This window comes from Heptranchias perlo, unplaced genomic scaffold, assembly GCF_035084215.1.
Source record: "Heptranchias perlo isolate sHepPer1 unplaced genomic scaffold, sHepPer1.hap1 HAP1_SCAFFOLD_127, whole genome shotgun sequence".
In the NCBI taxonomy this organism is placed as follows: domain Eukaryota; kingdom Metazoa; phylum Chordata; class Chondrichthyes; order Hexanchiformes; family Hexanchidae; genus Heptranchias; species Heptranchias perlo.
This window is the reverse complement of record NW_027138505.1, coordinates 800,514-807,240: the sequence shown is the minus strand read 5'-3', so window position 1 is coordinate 807,240 and position 6,727 is coordinate 800,514.

Below are 6,727 nucleotides of genomic sequence, written 5' to 3'. Positions count from 1 at the left end.
CTCGCTCGCTGAAATATGTTCATTTGCTGAAAATCAACAAAACCACGACAAGTTCTTGTATTTGAAGATAAAATCATTTTGCTTTGAAGAAGAAAGTTCTCGCTGACTGAAATAAGTTCATGAGATCAAAACCAACAAAAATTGACAAGAACCACGAAAAGTTCTTGTATTTTAGGATAAAATCTGACACTATTGAAGAAAAAAACTTCTTGCTCGCTGAAATATGTTCATTTGCTGAAAACCAACAAAACCACGAAAAGTTCTTGTATTTGAAGATAAAATCTTTTTGCTTTGAAGAAGAAAGATCTAGCTGACTGAAATAAGTTCATAAGATGAAAACCAACAAAAATTGACAAGAACCACGAAAAGTTCTTGTATTTTAAGGTAAAATCTGACGCTATTAAAGAAAAAACTTCTCCCTCGCTGAAATCTGTTCATTTGCTGAAAATCAACAAAACCACGAAAAGTTCTTGTATTTGAAGATAAAATCTTTTTGCTTTGAAGAAGAAAGATCTAGCTGACTGAAATAAGTGCATTGGATGAAAACCAACAAAAATTGACAAGAACCACGAAAAGTTCTTGTATTTTAGGATAAAAATCTGACGCTATTAAAGAAAAAACTTCTCGCTCGCTGAAATATGTTCATTTGCTGAAAATCAACAAAACCACGAAAAGTTCTTGTATTTCAACAAAAATACTTTTTGCTTTGAAGAAGAAAGTTCTTGCTGACTGAAATAAGTTCATTTGATGAAAATCAACAAAAATTGACAAGAACCACGAAAAGTTTTTGTATTTTAAGATAAAATCTGACGCTATTAAAGAAAAAAACTTCTAGCTCGCTGAAATATGTTCATTTGCTGAAAATCAACAAAAAAAACGAAAAGTTCATGTATTTGAAGATAAAATCTTTTTGCTTTGAAGAAGAAAGATCTAGCTGACTGAAATAAGTTCACTGGATGAAAACCAACAACAATTGACAAGAACCACAAAAAGTTCTTGTCTTTTAAGATAAAATCTGACGCTATTCAAGAAAAAAGTTCGAGCTCGCTGAAATATGTTCATTTGCTGAAAATCAACAAAACCACGAAAAGTTCTTGTATTTGAAGATAAAATCTTTTTGCTTTGAAGAAGAAAGATCTAGCTGACTGAAATAAGTTCATTGGATGAAAACCAACAAAAATTGACAAGAACCACGATAAGTTCTTGTATTTTAGGATAAAAATCTGACGCTATTAAAGAAAAAACTTCTCGCTCGCTGAAATATGTTCATTTGCTGAAAATCAACAAAACCACGAAAAGTTCTTGTATTTCAACATAAATACTTTTTGCTTTGAAGAAGAAAGTTCTTGCTGACTGAAATAAGTTCATTTGATGAAAATCAACAAAAATTGACAAGAACCACGAAAAGTTTTTGTATTTTAAGATAAAATCTGACGCTATTAAAGAAAAAAACTTCTAGCTCGCTGAAATATGTTCATTTGCTGAAAATCAACAAAAAACACGAAAAGTTCATGTATTTGAAGATAAAATCTTTTTGCTTTGAAGAAGAAAGATCTAGCTGACTGAAATAAGTTCACTGGATGAAAACCAACAACAATTGACAAGAACCACAAAAAGTTCTTGTCTTTTAAGATAAAATCTGACGCTATTCAAGAAAAAAGTTCTCGCTCGCTGAAATATGTTCATTTGCTGAAAATCAACAAAACCACGAAAAGTTCTTGTATTTGAAGATAACATTTTTTTGCTTTGAAGAAGAAAGATCCAGCTGACTGAAATAAGTTCATCAGATGAAAACCAACAAAAATTGACAAGAACCACGAAAAGTTCTTGTATTTTAAGATAAAATCTGACGCTATTAAAGAAAAAACTTCTCGCTCGCTGAAATATGTTCATTTGCTGAAAATCAACAAAAACCACGAAAAGTTCATGTATTTGAAGATTAAATCTTTTTGCTTTGAAGAAGAAAGATCTAGCTGACTGAAATAAGTTCACTGGATGAAAACCAACAAAAATTGACAAGAACCACGAAAAGTTCTTGTATTTTCAGAAAAAATCTGCGGCTATTAAAGTAAAAACTTCTTGCTCGCTGAAATATGTTCATTTGCTGAAAATCAACAAAAAAACGACAAGTTCTTGTATTTGAAGATAAAATCATTTTGCTTTGAAGAAGAAAGATCTCGCTGACTGAAATAAGTTCATGAGATCAAAACCAACAACAATTGACAAGAACCACAAAAAGTTATTGTCTCGAAAGATAAAATCTGACGCTATTAAAGAAAAAACTTCTCGCTCGCTGAAATATGTTCATTTGCTGAAAATCAACAAAATCACGAAAAGTTCTTGTATTTGAAGATAAAATCTTTTTGCTTTGAAGAAGAAAGATCTGGCTGACTGAAATAAGTTCATAAGATGAAAACCAACAAAAATTGACAAGAACCACGAAAAGTTCTTGTATTTTAGGATAAAAATCTGACGCTATTAAAGAAAAAACTTCTCGCTCGCTGAAATATGTTCATTTGCTGAAAATCCGCAAAACCACGAAAAGTTCTTGTATTTCAAGATAAATACTTTTTGCTTTGAAGAAGAAAGATCTTGCTGACTGAAATAAGTTCATTTGATGAAAACCAACAAAAATTGACAAGAACCACGAAAAGTTCTTGTATTTTAAGATAAAATCTGCGGCTATTAAAGTAAAAACTTCTTGCTCGCTGAAATATGTTCATTTGCTGAAAATCAACAAAAAAACGACAAGTTCTTGTATTTGAAGATAAAATCATTTTGCTTTGAAGAAGAAAGATCTCGCTGACTGAAATAAGTTCATGAGATCAAAACCAACAACAATTGACAAGAACCACAAAAAGTTATTGTCTCGAAAGATAAAATCTGACGCTATTAAAGAAAAAACTTCTCGCTCGCTGAAATATGTTCATTTGCTGAAAATCAACAAAATCACGAAAAGTTCTTGTATTTGAAGATAAAATCTTTTTGCTTTGAAGAAGAAAGATCTGGCTGACTGAAATAAGTTCATAAGATGAAAACCAACAAAAATTGACAAGAACCACGAAAAGCTCTTGTATTTTAAGATAAAATCTGACGCTATTAAAGAAAAAACTTCTAGCTCGCTGAAATATGTTCATTTGCTGAAAATCAACAAAACCATGAAAAGTTCTTGTATTTGAAGATAAAATCTTTTTGCTTTGAAGAAGAAAGATCTAGCTGACTGAAATAAGTTCATTGGATGAAAACCAACAAAAATTGACAAGAACCACGAAAAGTTCTTGTATTTTAGGATAAAAATCTGACGCTATTAAAGAAAAAACTTCTCGCTCGCTGAAATATGTTCATTTGCTGAAAATCCGCAAAACCACGAAAAGTTCTTGTATTTCAAGATAAATACTTTTTGCTTTGAAGAAGAAAGATCTTGCTGACTGAAATAAGTTCATTTGATGAAAACCAACAAAAATTGACAAGAACCACGAAAAGTTTTTGTATTTTAAGATAAAATCTAACGCTATTGAAGAAAAAACTTCTCGCTCGCTGAAAGATGTTCATTTGCTGAAAATCAACAAAAACCACGAAAAGTTCATGTATTTGAAGATAAAATCTTTTTGCTTTGAAGAAGAAAGATCGAGCTGACTGAAATAAGTTCACTGGATGAAAACCAACAAAAATTGACAAGAACCACGAAAAGTTCTTGTCTGTTAGGATAAAATCTGACGCTGTTAAAGAAAAAACTTCTCGCTCGATGAAATATGTTCATTTGCTGAAAATCAACAAAACCACGAAAAGTTCTTGTATTTGAAGATAAAATCTTTTTGCTTTGAAGAAGAAAGATCTTGCTGACTGAAATAAGTTCACTGGATGAAAACCAACAAAAATTGACAAGAACCACGAAAAGTTCTTGTAGTTTAAGATAAAATCTGACGCTATGAAAGAAAAAACTTCTCGCTCGCTGAAATATGTTCATTTGCTGAAAATCAACAAAACCACGACAAGGTCTTGTATTTGAAGATAAAATCTTTTTGCTTTGAAGAAGAAAGATCTCGCTGACTGAAATAAGTTCATGAGATCAAAACCAACAAAAATTGACAAGAACCACGAAAAGTTCTTGTATTTTAAGATAAAATCTGATGCTATTAAAGAAAAAACTTCTCGCTCGCTGAAATATGTTCATTTGCTGAAAATCAACAAAACCACGACAAGCTCTTGTATTTGAAGATGAAATCTTTTTGCTTTCAAGAAGAAAGATGTCGCTGACTGAAAAAAGTTCATGAGATCAAAACCAACAAAAATTGACAAGAACCACGAAAAGATTTTGTATTTTAAGATAAAATCTGACGCTGTTAAAGAAAAAACTTCTCGCTCGCTGAAATATGTTCATTTGCTGAAAATCAACAAAACCACGAAAAGTTCTTGTATTTGAAGATAAAATCTTTTTGCTTTGAAGAAGAAAGATCTTGCTGACTGAAATAAGTTCACTGGATGAAAACCAACAAAAATTGACAAGAACCACGAAAAGTTCTTGTAGTTTAAGATAAAATCTGACGCTATGAAAGAAAAAACTTCTCGCTCGCTGAAATATGTTCATTTGCTGAAAATCAACAAAACTACGACAAGGTCTTGTATTTGAAGATAAAATCTTTTTGCTTTGAAGAAGAAAGATCTCGCTGACTGAAATAAGTTCATGAGATCAAAACCAACAAAAATTGACAAGAACCACGAAAAGTTCTTGTATTTTAAGATACAATCTGATGCTATTAAAGAAAAAACTTCTCGCTCGCTGAAATATGTTCATTTGCTGAAAATCAACAAAACCACGACAAGCTCTTGTATTTGAAGATGAAATCTTTTTGCTTTCAAGAAGAAAGATGTCGCTGACTGAAAAAAGTTCATCAGATCAAAACCAACAAAAATTGACAAGAACCACGAAAAGATTTTGTATTTTAAGATAAAATCTGACGCTGTTAAAGAAAGAACTTCCAGCTCGCTAAAATATGTTCATTTGCTGAATATCAACAAAATCACGAAAAGTTCTTGTATTTGAAGATAAAATCTTTTTGCTTTGAAGAAGAAAGATCTAGCTGACTGAAATAAGTTCATTGGATGAAAACCAACAAAAATTGACAAGAACCACGAAAAGTTCTTGTATTTTAAGATAAAATCTGACGCTATTGAAGAAAAAACTTCTTGCTCGCTGAAATATGTTCATTTGCTGAAAACCAACAAAACCACGAAAAGTTCTTGTATTTGAAGATAAAATCTTTTTGTTTTGAAGAAGAAAGATCTCGCTGACTGGAATAAGTTCATTGGATGAAAACCAAGAAAAATTGACAAGAACCACGAAAAGTTCTTGTAGTTTAGGATAAAATCTGACGCTATTAAAGAAAAAACTTCTCGCTCGCTGAAATATGTTCATTTGCTGAAAATCAACAAAACCACGAAAAGTTCTTGTATTTCAAGATAAAAGCTTTTTGCTTTGAAGAAGAAAGAACGAGCTGACTGAAATAGGTTCATTGGTTGAAAACCAACAAAAATTGACAAGAACCACGAAAAGTTCTTGTATTTTAGGATAAAAACCTGACGCTATTGTAGAAAAAACTTCTCGCTCGCTGAAATATGTTCATTTGCTGAAAATCAACAAAACCACGAAAAGTTCTTGTATTTCAAGATAAATACTTTTTGCTTTGAAGAAGAAAGATCTCGCTGACTGAAATAAGTTCATTTGATGAAAATCAACAAAAATTGACAAGAACCACGAAAAGTTCTTGTATTTAAACAAAAATCTGACGCTATTAAAGAAAAAACTTCTCCCTCGCTGAAATATGTTCATTTGCTGAAAATCAACAAAACCACGACAAGTTCTTGTATTTGAAGATCAAATCTTTTTGCTTTGAAGAAGAATGATCTCGCTAACTGAAATAAGTTCATGAGATCAAAACCAACAAAAATTGACAAGATCCACGAAAAGTTCTTGTATTTGAAGATAAAATCTTTTTGCTTTGAAGAAGAAAGATCGAGCTGACTGGAATAAGTTCATTGGATGAAAACCAACAAAAATTGACAAGAACCACGAAAAGTTCTTCTATTTTAGGATAAAATCTGACGCTATTAAAGAAAAAACTTCTCGCTCGCTGAAATATGTTCATTTGCTGAAAATCAACAAAAAAACGACAAGTTCTTGTATTTGAAGATAAAATCATTTTGCTTTGAAGAAGAAAGATCTCGCTGACTGAAATAAGTTCATGAGATCAAAACCAACAAAAATTGACAAGATCCACGAACAGTTCTTGTATTTTAAGATAAAATGTGACGCTATTAATGAAAAAACTTCTCCCTCGCTGAAATATGTTCATTTGCTGAAAATCAACAAAATCACGAAAAGTTCTTGTATTTGAAGATAAAATCTTTTTGCTTTGAAGAAGAAAGATCTAGCTGACTGAAATAAGTTCACTGGATGAAAACCAACAAAAATTGACAAGAACCATGAAAAGTTCTTGTATTTTAAGAAAAATTCTGACGCTATTAAAGAAAAAACTTCTTGCTCGCTGAAATATGTTCATTTGCTGAAAATCAACAAAACCACGACAAGTTCTTGTATTTGAAGATAAAATCATTTTGCTTTGAAGAAGAAAGTTCTCGCTGACTGAAATAAGTTCATGAGATCAAAACCAACAAAAATTGACAAGAACCACGAAAAGTTCTTGTATTTTAGGATAAAATCTGACAC